The sequence below is a fragment of the Symsagittifera roscoffensis genome, chromosome 5 (assembly GCF_963678635.1).
Source record: "Symsagittifera roscoffensis chromosome 5, txSymRosc1.1, whole genome shotgun sequence".
In the NCBI taxonomy this organism is placed as follows: Eukaryota; Metazoa; Xenacoelomorpha; order Acoela; family Convolutidae; genus Symsagittifera; species Symsagittifera roscoffensis.
Genome location: NC_087066.1, coordinates 40,301,721 through 40,316,558, shown reverse-complemented (window position 1 = coordinate 40,316,558; position 14,838 = coordinate 40,301,721).

Below are 14,838 nucleotides of genomic sequence, written 5' to 3'. Positions count from 1 at the left end.
AGGAAAAAAAAGAGGGGAGTAATGATGAAAGCCGCTATTCAAAACACAAAATAAGAGTCACACAAGTTTCAATCATCAAAGAAAAACATTCAAGTTACACACCACCCACTGATCAGGGCTGGGAGGAGAGAGAAGAGGGGAGTAATGATGAAGGCAGCTATTCAAAACACAAAAAAAGATTCACACAAGTTTCAATCACCAAGGAAAAACATTCAAGGTACACACCACCCACTAATCAGGGTTGGGAGGAGAAAGAAGAGGGGAGTAATGATAAAAGCAGCTATTCAAAACACAAAATAAAAGAAATACAAGTTTACATCATTGAAGAAAAACAATCAAGGTACACTCCACCCACTAATCAGGGTTGTGAGGAAAAAGAAGAGGGGAGTAATGCTGAAAGCAGCCTTTCAAAACACAAAAAAAAAGAGACACAAGCTTCAATCATCACAGAAAAACCTTCAAGCTAAACAACAACCACTAATCAGGTGTGGGAGGAAAAAGAAGAGGTGAGTAATGATGACAGCAGCTATCCAAAATACAGATAAAAGATACACAAGTTTCAATCACCAAAGAAAAAAATTCAAGGTACACTTCACCCACTAATCAGGTGTGGGAGGAAAACGAAGAGGGGAGTAATGATGAAAGCAGCTATTCAAAACACAAAAAAAGAGTCACACAAGTTTCAATCATCAAGGAAAAACATTCAAGGTACACACCACCCACTAATCAGGGTTGGGAGGAGAAAGAAGAGGAAGTAATGATAAAAGCAGCTATTCAAAACACAAAATAAAAGAGATACAAGTTTACATCATTGAAGAAAAACAATCAAGGTACACACCACCCATTAATCAGGGTTGTGAGGAAAAAGAATAGGGGAGTAATGTTGAAAGCAGCCTTTCAAAACACAAAAAAAAGATACACAAGCTTCAATCATCACAGAAAAACCTTCAAGCTAAACAACAACCATTAATCAGGTGTGGGAGGAAAAAGAAGAGGCGAGTAATGATGAAAGCAGCTATTCGAAACACAAAAAAAAAAGAGTCACACAAGTTTCAATCATCAAAGAAAAACTTTCAAGGTACACAACACCCACTAATCAGGGTTGGGAGGAGAAAGAAGAGGGGAGTAATGATGAAAGCAGCTAACAAAAAACACAAAATAAAAGAGACACAAGTTTCAATCATCAACGACAAACATTCAAGGTACACACCACCGACTAATCAGGTGTGGGAGGAAAAAGAAGAGGTGAGTAATGATGACAGCAGCTATCCAAAATACAGATAAAAGAGACACAAGTTTCAATCATCAACGAAAAACATTCAAGGTACACACCACCGACTAATCAGGTGTGGGAGGAAAAAGAAGAGGCGAGTAATGATGAAAGCAGCTATTCAAAACACAAAATAAAAGAGACACACGTTTCAATCATAAAAGACAATTATTTAAGGTACACAACACCCACTAATCAGGTTTGAGAGGAAAAAGAAGAGGGGAGTAATGATAAAAGCAGCTATTCAAAGCACAAAATAAGAGAGACACAAGTTTCAATCATCAAAGAAAATCATTCAAGGTGCACACACCCAATAATCAGGGTTGGGAGGAAAAAGAAGATGGTAGTAATGATGAAAGCAGCCATTCAAAATACAAAATAAAGAGACACAAGTTTCAATCATCAAAGAAAAGCATTCAAGGTACACACCACCCACTAATGAGGTGTGGGAGGAAAAAGAGAGGGGAGTAATGATGAAAGCAGCCATTCAAAACACAAAATAAAAAAGACACAAGTTTCAATCATCAAAGAAAAACATTCAAGTTACACAACACCCACTAATCAGGGTTGGGAGGAAAAAGAGGAGGGCAGTAATTATGAAAGCAGCCATTCAAAACACAAAATAAAGAGACACAAGTTTCATCATCAAAGAAAGGCATTCAAGGTACACACCACCCACTAATGAGGTGTGGGAGGAAAAAAGAGAGGGGAGTAATGATGAAAGCAGCCATTCAAAACTCAAAAAAAGAGACACAAGTTTCAATCATCAAAGAAAAACAATCAATTTACACACTACCCACTAATCAGGTGTGGGAGGAAAACGAAGAGGCGAGTAATGATGAAAGCAGCTATCCAAAACACAAAATAAAAGAGACACAAATTTTAATCATCAAAGAAAAACATTCAAGGTACAAACCACCCGCTAATCATGTGTGGGAGGAAAAAGAAGAGGGGAGTTATGATGACAGCAGCTATTCCAACTAGAAAACAAAAGAGAAACAAGTTTCAATCAGAAAGAAAAACATTCAAGGTACACACCACCCACTAATCAGGGTTGGGAGGAAAAAGAAGCGGGGAGTAATGATGAAAGCAGCCATTTAAAACATAAAATAAAAGAGACACAAATTTCAATCACCAAAGAAAAACATTCAATGTACACCTCACCCACTAATAAGGTGTGGGAAGAAAACGAAGAGGCGAGTAATGATGGAAACAGCTATCCAAAACACAAAATAAAAGAGACACATGTTTCAATCATCAAATAAAAGCATTCGAGGTACACACCTCCTACTAATCAGGTGTGGGAGGAAAAAAGAGAGGGGAGTAATGATGAAAGCAGCCATTCAAAACACAAAATAAAAGAGACACAAGTTTCGATCATCAAAGAAAAACATTCAAGTTACACACCACCCACTAATCCGGTGTGGGAGGAAATCGAAGAGGCGAGTATTGATGAAAGCAGCTATCCAAAACACAAAATAAAAGAGACACAAGATTCAATCATCAAAGAGAAGCATTCAAGGTACACACCACCCACTAATGAGGTGTGGGAGGAAAAAAGAGAGGGGAGTAATGATGAAAGCAGCCATTCAAAACACAAAATAAAAGAGACACAAGTTTCAATCATTAAAGAAAAGCATTCAAGGTACACACCACCCACTAATGAGGTGTGGGAGGAAAAAAGAGAGGGGAGTAATCATGAAAGCAGCCATTCAAAACACAAAATAAAAGAGACACAAATTTCAGTCATCAAAGAAAAACATTCAAGGTACACACCACCCGCTAATCATGTGTGGGAGGAAAAAGAAGAGGTGAGTTATGATGACAGCAGCTATTTCAACTACAAAACAAAAGAGACACAAGTTTCAATCAGAAAGAAAAACATTCAAGGTACACACCACCCACTAATCAGGGTTGGGAGGAAAAAGAAGCGGGGAGTAATGATGAAAGCAGCTATTCAAAACACAAAATAAAAGAGACACAAATTTCAATCACCAAAGAAAAACATTCAAGGTACACTTCACTCACTAATCGTGTTTGCGTGGAAAATGAAGAGGGAATTAATGATGAAAGCAGCCATTCAAAACACAAAATAAGAGTGACACAAGTTTCAAACATCAAGGAAAAACGTTCAAGGTACACACCACCCACTAATCAGGTGTGGGAGGAAAACGAAAGGGGAGTAATGATGAAAGCAGCTATTCAAAACACAAAAAAAGAGTCACACAAGTTTCAATCATCAAAGAAAAACATTCAAGGTACACACCACCCACTAATCAGGGTTGGGATGAGAAAGAAGAGGGGAGCAATGATAAAAGCAGCTATTCAAAACACAAAATAAAAGAGATACAAGTTTACATCAGAAAAGAAAAACAATCAAGGTACACACCACCCACTAATCAGGAATGTGAGGAAAAAGATGAGGGGAGTAATGCTAAAAGCAGCCTTTCAAAACACAAAAAAAAGACACAAGCTTCAATCATCACAGAAAAACCTTCAAGCTAAACAACACCCACTAATCAGGGTTGGGAGGAAAAATAAGAGGGGTGTATTGATGAAAGCAGCCATTCAAAACAAAAAAATTAAAGAGATACAAGTTTATATCATTAAAGAAAAATATTCAAGGTACACACCACCCTCTAATCAGGGTTAAGAGGAAATAGAAGAGGGAAGTAATGATGAAAGCAGCCATTCAAAACACAAAATAAAAGAGACACAAGTTTCGATCATCAAAGAAAAACATTCAAGTTACACACAACCCACTAATCCGGTGTGGGAGGAAATCGAAGAGGCGAGTATTGATGAAAGCAGCCATTCCAACTAGAAAACAAAAGAGAAACAAGTTTCAATCAGAAAGAAAAACATTCAAGGTACACACCACCCACTAATCAGGGTTGGGAGGAAAAAGAAGCGGGGAGTAATGATGAAAGCAGCCATTCAAAACATAAAATAAAAGAGACACTAATTTCAATCACCAAAGAAAAACATTCAATGTACACCTCACCCACTAATAAGGTGTGGGAGGAAACGAAGAGGCGAGTAATGATGGAAACAGCTATCCAAAACACAAAATAAAAGAGACACAAGTTTCAATCATCAAATAAAAGCATTCGAGGTACACACCTCCCACTAATCAGGTGTGGGAGGAAAAAAGAGAGGGGAGTAATGATGAAAGCAGCCATTCAAAACACAAAATAAAAGAGACACAAGTTTCGATCATCAAAGAAAAACATTCAAGTTACACACCACCCACTAATCCGGTGTGGGAGGAAATCGAAGAGGCGAGTATTGATGAAAGCAGCTATCCAAAACACAAAATAAAAGAGACACAAGATTCAATCATCAAAGAGAAGCATTCAAGGTACACACCACCCACTAATGAGGTGTGGGAGGAAAAAAGAGAGGGGAGTAATGATGAAAGCAGCCATTCAAAACACAAAATAAAAGAGACACAAGTTTCAATCATTAAAGAAAAGCATTCAAGGTACACACCACCCACTAATGAGGTGTGGGAGGAAAAAAGAGAGGGGAGTAATCATGAAAGCAGCCATTCAAAACACAAAATAAAAGAGACACAAATTTCAATCATCAAAGAAAAACATTCAAGGTACACACCACCCGCTAATCATGTGTGGGAGGAAAAAGAAGAGGTGAGTTATGATGACAGCAGCTATTTCAACTACAAAACAAAAGAGACACAAGTTTCAATCAGAAAGAAAAACATTCAAGGTACACACCACCCACTAATCAGGGTTGGGAGGAAAAAGAAGCGGGGAGTAATGATGAAAGCAGCTATTCAAAACACAAAATAAAAGAGACACAAATTTCAATCACCAAAGAAAAACATTCAAGGTACACTTCACTCACTAATCGTGTTTGCGTGGAAAATGAAGAGGGAAGTAATGATGAAAGCAGCCATTCAAAACACAAAATAAGAGTGACACAAGTTTCAAACATCAAGGAAAAACGTTCAAGGTACACACCACCCACTAATGAGGTGTGGGATGAAAAAAGAGAGGGGAGTAATGATGAAAGCAGCCATTCAAAACACAAAATAAAAGAGACACAAATTTCAATCATCAAAGAAAAACATTCAAGGTACACACCACCCGCTAATCATGTGTGGGAGGAAAAAGAAGAGGTGAGTTATGATGACAGCAGCTATTCCAACTACAAAACAAAAGAGACACAAGTTTCAATCAGAAAGAAAAACATTCAAGGTACACACCACCCACTAATCAGGGTTGGGAGGAAAAAGAAGCGGGGAGTAATGATGAAAGCAGCCATTCAAAACACAAAATAAAAGAGACACAAATTTCAATCACCAAAGAAAAACAATCAAGGTGCACTTCACTCACTAATCGTGTTTGCGTGGAAAAGGAAGAGGGAATTAATGATGAAAGCAGCCATTCAAAACACAAAATAAGAGTGACACAAGTTTCAAACATCAAGGAAAAACGTTCAAGGTACACACCACCCACTAATCAGGTGTGGGAGGAAAAAAAAGAGGGGAGTAATGATGAAAGCCGCTATTCAAAACACAAAATAAGAGTCACACAAGTTTCAATCATCAAAGAAAAACTTTCAAGTTACACACCACCCACTAATCAGGGTTGGGAGGAAAACGAAAGGGGAGTAATGATGAAAGCAGCTATTCAAAACACAAAAAAAGAGTCACACAAGTTTCAATCATCAAAGAAAAACATTCAAGGTACACACCACCCACTAATCAGGGTTGGGATGAGAAAGAAGAGGGGAGCAATGATAAAAGCAGCTATTCAAAACACAAAATAAAAGAGATACACGTTTACATCAGAAAAGAAAAACAATCAAGGTACACACCACCCACTAATCAGGAATGTGAGGAAAAAGAAGAGGGGAGTAATGCTAAAAGCAGCCTTTCAAAACACAAAAAAAAGACACAAGCTTCAATCATCACAGAAAAACCTTCAAGCTAATCAACACCCACTAATCAGGGTTGGGAGGAAAAATAAGAGGGGTGTATTGATGAAAGCAGCCATTCAAAACAAAAAAATTAAAGAGATACAAGTTTATATCATTAAAGAAAAATATTCAAGGTACACACCACCCTCTAATCAGGGTTAAGAGGAAATAGAAGAGGGAAGTAATGATGAAAGCAGCCATTCAAAACTCAAAATAAAAGAGACACAAGTTTCGATCATCAAAGAAAAACATTCAAGTTACACACAACCCACTAATCCGGTGTGGGAGGAAATCGAAGAGGCGAGTATTGATGAAAGCAGCCATTCAAAACAAAAAAATTAAAGAGATACAAATTTCAATCTTCAAAGAAGAATATTCAAGGTACACACCACCCGCTAATTAGGGTTGGGCGGAAAAAAAGAGGGGAGTAGTGATGAAAGCAGCCATTCAAAACACAAAATTGAAGAGATACAAGTTTTTATCATTAAATAAAAACTTTCAAGGTACACACCACCCACTAATCAGGTGTGGGAGGAAAAAAAGAGGAGAGTAATGATAAAAGCAGCTATTCAAAACACAAAATTAAAGAGACACAAGTTTCAATCATCACAGAAAAACATTCAAGATACACAAGACCCACAAGGTTGGGAGGAACAATAAGAAGGGAGTAATGATGAAAGCAGCCATTCGAAACACAGATAAGAGTGACACAAGTTTCAATCTTCAAAGAAAAATATTTAAGGTACACACCACCCACTAATCAGGTGGTTGGGTGGAAAAAGAAGAGGGGCTTAACGATAAAAGCAGCCATTCAAAACATAAAACTAATGAGATACAAGTTTATATAATCAAAAGAAAACATTCAAGGTACAACCACCCACTAATCAGAGTTGGGAGGAAAAAGAAGAGGGGAGTAATGATGAAAGCAGCCATTCAAAACAAAAACAAAGAGACACAAGTTTCAATCATCAAATAAAAACATTCAAGGTACACACCTTCCACTAATCAGGGTTGCGCGGAAGTTTTTCTTTTACGCACCACCCACTAATCAGGGTTGGGCGGAAAAAGAAGAGGGGATTAACGATGAAAGCAGCCATTCAAAACACAAAATTAATGAGATAAAAGTTTATATCATCAAAAGAAAACATTCAAGGTACACACCACCCACTAATCAGGGTTGGGAGGAAAAAGAAGAGGGGAGTAATGATGAAAGCAGCCATTCAAAGCACAAAATTAATGGATACAAGTTTATATCATCAAAAAAAAAACATTAAAGGTACACACCACCCACTAATCAGGGTCGGCCAGAAGTTTTTCTTTTACACACCACCCACTAATCAGGGTTGGGCCGGAAAAGAAGAGGGGATTAACGATGAACGCAGCTATTCAAAACACAAAATAAAAGAGACATAAGTTTATATCATCAAAAGAAAACATTCAAGGTACACACCTCCCACTAATCAGGGTTGCGCGGAAGTTTTTCTTTTACGCACCACCCACTAATCAGGGTTGGGCGGAAAAAGAGGAGGGGATTAACGATGAAAGCAGCCATTCAAAACACAAAATTAATGAGATAAAAGTTTATATCATCAAAAGAAAACATTCAAGCTACACACCACCCACTAATCAGGGTTGGGAGGAAAAAGAAGAGGGGAGTAATGATGAAAGCAGCCATTCAAAACACAGATAAGAGTGACACAAGTTTCAATCATAAAAGAAAAGCATTCAAGGTACATACCTCCTACTAATCAGGGTTGAACGGAAGTTTTTCTTTTACACACCAACCACTAATCAGGGTTGGGCGGAAAAAGAGGAGGGGATTAACAATGAAAGCAGCCATTCAAAACACAAAATTAATGAGATAGAAGTTTATATCATCAAAAGAAAACATTCAAGGTACACACAACCCACTAATCAGGGTTGGGAGGAAAAAGAAGAGGGGAGTAATGTTCAAAGCAGCCATTCAAAACAAAAAAAAGAGACACAAGTTTCAATCATCAAAGAAAATCATTCAAGTTACACACCTCCCACTAATCAGGGTTTGGCGGAATTTTTTTTTATTACACACCACCCACCAATCAGGGTTGGGCGGAAAAAGAGAAGGGGATTAACGATGAAAGCAGCCATTCAAAACGCCAAAATTAATGAGATACAAGTTTATGTCATCAAAAGAAAACATTCAAGGTACACACCACCTACTAACCAGGTGGGGGAGGAAAAGGAAGAGGAGAGTAACGATGAAATCAGCTATTCAAAACACAAATTAAAAGAGACACAAGTTTCAAAAAGCACAGAAAAACATTCAAGGTACACAACACCCACTAATCAGGGTTGGGCGGAAGTTTTTATTTTACACACCACCCACTAATCCAGGTTGGGCGGAATAAGAAGAGGGGATTAACGATGAAAGCAGACATTCAAAAGCAAAATTGTGGGAGATACAAGTTTATATCATCAAAAGAAAACATTCAAGGTACACACCACCCACCAATCAGGGTTGGGCGGAAAAAGAGAAGGGGATTAACGATGAAAGCAGCCATTCAAAACGCAAAATTAATGAGATACAAGTTTATATCATCAAAAGAAAACATTCAAGGTACACACCACCTACTGACCAGGTGGGGGAGGAAAAGGAAGAGGAGAGTAACGATGAAAGCAGCTATTCAAAACACAAAATAAAAGAGACACAAGTTTCAATCAGCACAGAAAAAAATTCAAGGTACACAACACCCACTAATAAGGGTTGGGAGGAAAAATAAGAGGGGAGTAATGATCGAAGCAGCCATTCAAAACACAGATAAGAGTGACACAAGTTTCAATCTCCAAAGAAAAACATTCAAGGTACACACCTCCCACTAATCAGGGTTGGGCGGAAGTTTTTCTTTTACACACCACCCACTAGTCAGGGTTGGGCGGAAAAAGAAGAGGGGATTAACGATGAAAGCAGCCATTCAAAACACAAAAATAACAAGATACAAATTTAAATCATCAAAAGAAAACCTTCAAGGTACACAAGACCCACTAATCGGGTTTGGGAGGAAAAATAAGAGGGGAGTAATGATGAAAGCAGCCATTCAAAACACAGATAAGAGTGACACACGTTTCAATCTTCAACGAAAAACATTCAAGGTAAACACCTCCCACTAATCAGGGTTGGGCGGAAGCTTTTCTTTTACACACCACCCACTAATCAGGATTGGGCGGAAAAAGAAGAGGGGATTAACGATGAAAGTAGCTATTCAAAACACCAAATTAATGAGATGCAATTTTATGTCATCAAAAGAAAACATTCAAGGTACACACCACCCACTAATCTGGGTTGGGAGGAAAAAGAAGCGGGGAGTAATGATGAAAGCAGCCATTCAAAGCAAAAAAAAGAGACACACGTTTCAATCATCAAAGAAAAACATCAAAGAAAACATTCAAGGAAAAACCTCCCACTAATCAGGGTTGGGCGGAGGTTTTCCTTTTACACACCAGCCACTAACCAATGTTGGGCGGAAAAAGAAGAGGGGATTAACGATGGAAGCAGCCATTGAAAACAAAAAAATTTATGAGATACAAGTTTATATCATCAAAAGAAAACATTCAAGGTACATACCACCCACTAATCAGGGTTGGTGGGAAAAAGAAGAGGAGAGTAATGATGAAAGCAGCTATTCAAAACACAAAATAAAAGAGAGACAAGTTTATACCATCAAAAGAACACATTCAAGGTACACAAGACCCACTAATCGGGGTTGGGAGGAAAAATAAGAGGGGAGTAATGATGAAAGCAGCCATTCAAAACACAGATAAGAGTGACACACGTTTCAATCATCAAAGAAAAACACTCAAGGTACACAAGACCCACTAATCAGGGTTGGGAGGAAGAAAAGAAGAGGGGAGTAATGATGAAAGCAGCCATTCAAAACAAAAAATAGACACAAATTCAATCATCAAAGGAAAACATTCAATGTTCACACCTCCCACTAATCAGGGTTGGGCGGAAGTTTGCCTTTTACACACCACCAACTAATCAGGGTTGGGCGGAAAAAGAAGAGGGGATTAACGATGAAAGCAGCCATTCAAAACACAAAATAAATGAGATACAAGTTTATATCATCAAAGGAAAAAATTCAAGGTACATACCACCCACTAATCAGGGTTGGGAGGAAAAAGAAGAGGGGAGTATTGATGAAAGCAGCCATTCAAAACAAAAAAAAGAGACACAAGTTTCAATCAAAGAAAAACATTCAAGGTACACAACACCCACTAATCAGGGTTGGGAGGAAAAATAAGAGGGGAGTAATGATGAAATCAGCCATTCAAAACACAGATAAGAGTAACACAAGTTTCAATCTTCAAAGAAAAATATTTAAGGTACACACTACCCACTAATCAGGGTTAGGCGGAAAAAGAAACATGGATTAACGATGAAAGCAGCCATTCGAAACACAAAACTATTGTGATACAAGTTTTTATCATCAAAAGAAATTATTGAATGTACACACCAGCCACTAATCCACAGCGTTGCTAGGAAAAAGAAGAGGAGACTAAAGATGAAAGCAGCTATTTAAAAAACAAAACAAAACAGACACAAGTTTCAATCATCACAGAAAAACATTCAAGGTACACACCACCCACTAATCAGGGTTGGGCGGAAAAACAAGAGGGGATTATTTATGAAAGCAGCCATTCAAAACACAAAATAAATGAGATACAAGTTTATATCATCAAAAGAAAAAATTCAAGGTACATACCACCCACTAATCAGGGTTGGGAGGAAAAAGAAGAGGAGAGTAATGATGAAAGCAGCAATTCAAAACACAAAATAAAAGAGAAACGAGTTTCAATCAGCACATAAAAACATTCAAGGTACACAACACCCACTAATCAGGGTTGGCAAGAAAAATGAGATGGGAGTAATGATCGAAGCAGCCATTCAAAACACAAAATAAGAGTGACACAAGTTTCAATCTTCATAGAAAAATATTCAAGGTACACACCATCCACTAATCAGGGTTGGGCGGAAAAAGAAGAGGGGATTAACGATGAAAGCCCTCATTCAAAGCACAAAATTGAAAAGATACAAGTTTAAATCATCAAAAGAAAACAATCAAGGTACGCACCACCCACTAATCAGGGTTGAGATAAAAAAGAAAAGGGGAGTAATGATGAAAGCAGCCATTCAAAATACAAAAAAGAGACCCAGGTTTCAATCAGCACAGAAAAACATTCAAGGTACACAACACCCTTTAATCAGGGTTGGGCGGAAAAAGAAGAGGGGATTAACGATGAAAGCAGCCATTCAAAACACAAAATTAAAGAGATACAAGTTTATATCATCAAAAAAAAATATTCAAGGTACACACCACCCACTAATCAGGATTGGGCGGGAAAAGAAGAGGGGATTAACAATGAAAGCCCTCATTCGAAGCACAAAATTGAAAAGCTATAAGTTTATATCATCAAAAGAAAACATTCAAGGTACGCACCACCCACTAATCAGGGTTGAGATAAAAAAGAAAAGGGGAGTAATGATGAAAGCAGCCATTCAAAAGACAAAAAAAGAGACACAGTTTTCAATCAGCACAGAAAAATATTCAAGGTACACAACACCCTTTAATCAAGGTTGGGAGGAAACTTAAGAGGGGAGTAATGATGAAAGCAGCCATTCAAAACACAAAAAAAAAGACTGACACAAGTTTCAATCTTCCTAGATAAAATTTCAAGGTACACACCACCCACTAATCAGGGTTGGGCGGAAAAAGAAGAGGGGATTAACGATGAAAGCAGCCATTTAAAACACAAAATTAAAAAGATACAAGTTTATATCATGAAAAGAAAACTATCAAGGTACACACCACCCACTAGTCAGGGTTGCGTGGAAAAAGAAGAGGGGAGTAATGATGAAAGCAGCCATTCAAAACACAAAAAAAAGACTGACACAAGTTTCAATCTTCATAGAGAAACATTCAAGGTACACACCACCCACTAATCAGGGTTGGGCGGAAAAAAAAGAGGGGATTAACGATGAAAGCAGCCATTCAAAACACAAAATAAGAGTGACACAAGTTTCAATCTTCATAGAAAAATATTCAAGGTACACACCACCCACTAATCAGGGTTGGGCGGAAAAAGAAGAGGGGATTAACGATGAAAGCCCTCATTCAAAGCACAAAATTGAAAAGATACAAGTTTAAATCATCAAAAGAAAACATTCAAGGTACGCACCACTCACTAATCAGGGTTGAGATAAAAAAGAAAAGGGGAGTAATGATGAAAGCAGCCATTCAAAATACAAAAAAGAGACCCAGGTTTCAATCAGCACAGAAAAACATTCAAGGTACACATCACCCTTTAATCAGGGTTGGGCGGAAAAAGAAGAGGGGATTAACGATGAAAGCAGCCATTCAAAACACAAAATTAATGAGATACAAGTTTATATCATCAAAAGAAAATATTCAAGGTACACACCACCCACTAATCAGGATTGGGCGGGAAAAGAAGAGGGTATTAACGATGAAAGCCCTCATTCAAAGCACAAAATTGAAAAGCTACAAGTTTATATCATCAAAAGAAAACATTCAAGGTACGCACCACCCACTAATCAGGGTTGAGATAAAAAAGAAAAGGGGAGTAATGATGAAAGCAGCCATTCAAAAGACAAAAAAAAGAGACACATGTTTCAATCAGCACAGAAAAATATTCAAGGTACACAACACCCTTTAATCAAGGTTGGGAGGAAACTTAAGAGGGAAGTAATGATGAAAGCAGCCATTCAAAACACAAAAAAAAGACTGACGCAAGTTTCAATCTTCCTAGAGAAAATTTCAAGGTACACACCACCCACTAATCAGGGTTGGGCGGAAAAAGAAGAGGGGATTAACGATGAAAGCAGCCATTCAAAACACAAAATTAAAAAGATACAAGTTTATATCATGAAAAGAAAACTATCAAGGTACACACCACCCACTAGTCAGGGTTGCGTGGAAAAAGAAGAGGGGAGTAATGATGAAAGCAGCCATTCAAAACACAAAAAAAAGACTGACACAAGTTTCAATCTTCATAGAGAAACATTCAAGGTACACACCACCCACTAATCAGGGTTGGGCGGAAAAAGAAGAGGGGATTAACGATGAAAGCAGCCATTCAAAAAACAAAATTAAAAAGATACAAGTTTATATCATGAAAATAAAACTTTCAAGGTACACACCACCCACTAATCAGGTTTGGTAAGAAAAAGAAGAGGGTAGTAATGATGAAAGCAGCCATTCAAAACACAAAAAAGAGACACATGTTACAATCATCACAGAAAAACATTCAAGGTGCACAACACCCACTAATCAGGGTTGGGAGGAAAAATAGGAGAAGAGTAATGATGAAAGCAGCCATTCAAAACACAAAAAAAAAGACTGACACAAATTTCAATCTTCATAGAAAAATATTCAAGGTACACACCATCCACAAAACGGGGTTGGGCGGAAAAAAAAGAGGGGATTAACGATGAAAGCAGCCATTGAAAACACAAAACTAAAGAGATACAAGTTTATATCATCAAAAGAAAACATTCAAGGTACACACCACCCACTAGACAGGGTTGCGTGGAAAAAGAAGAGGCGAGTAATGATGAAAGCAGCCATTCAAAACACAAAAATAAGACTGACACAAGTTTCAATCTTCATAGAAAATTATTCAAGGTACAACACCACCCACTAAACAGGGTTGAGCGGAAAAAGAAGAGGTAATTAACGATGACAGCAGCCATTCAAAACACAAAATTAAAACGATACAAGTTTATATCATCAAAAGAAAACATTCAAGGTACACACCACCCACTAATCAGCGTTGGGAGCAAAAAAAGGGGAGTAATGATGAAAGCAGCCATTCAAAACATAAAAAAGACACAAGTTTCAATCATCAAAGAAAAACTTTCAAGGTACACACCTCCCACTAATCAGGGTTGGGAGGAAAGAGAAGAGGGGAGTAATGATAAAAGCAGCCATTCAAAACACAAAAAAGAGACCCAGGTTACAATCATCACAGAAAAACATTCATGGTACACAACACCCATTAATCAGGCTTGGGAGGAAAAATAAGAAGGGAGTAAAAAAGAAACCAGCCACTCAAAACACAAAAAAAAGAGACACAAGTTTCTATCGTCACAAAAAAACTTCCAAGGTAAACAACACCCACTAATCATGGTTGGGAGGAAAAATAAGAGGTGAGTAATGATCAAAGCAGCAATTCAAAACGCAAAATAAGAGTGACACAAGTTTCAAGCATCAAAGAAAAACTTTCAAGGTACACACCAACCACTAATCAGGGTTGGGAGGGAAAAAAAGAGGGCAGTAACGATAAAAGCAGCCATTCAAAACACAAAAAAAGAGAGACACAAGTTTCAACCATCACAGAAAAACAATCAACGTACGCAACATCCATTAATCAGGGTTGGGAGGAAAAATAAGAGGGGAGTAATGATGAAAGCAGCCCTTCAAAACACAAAAAATGACTGACACAAGTTTCAATCTTCATAGAAAAATATTCAAGGTACACACCGCCCACTAATCAGGGTTGGGAGGAAAAATAGGAAGGGAGTAATAATGAAAGCAGCCACTCAAAACAAAAAATAGACACAAATT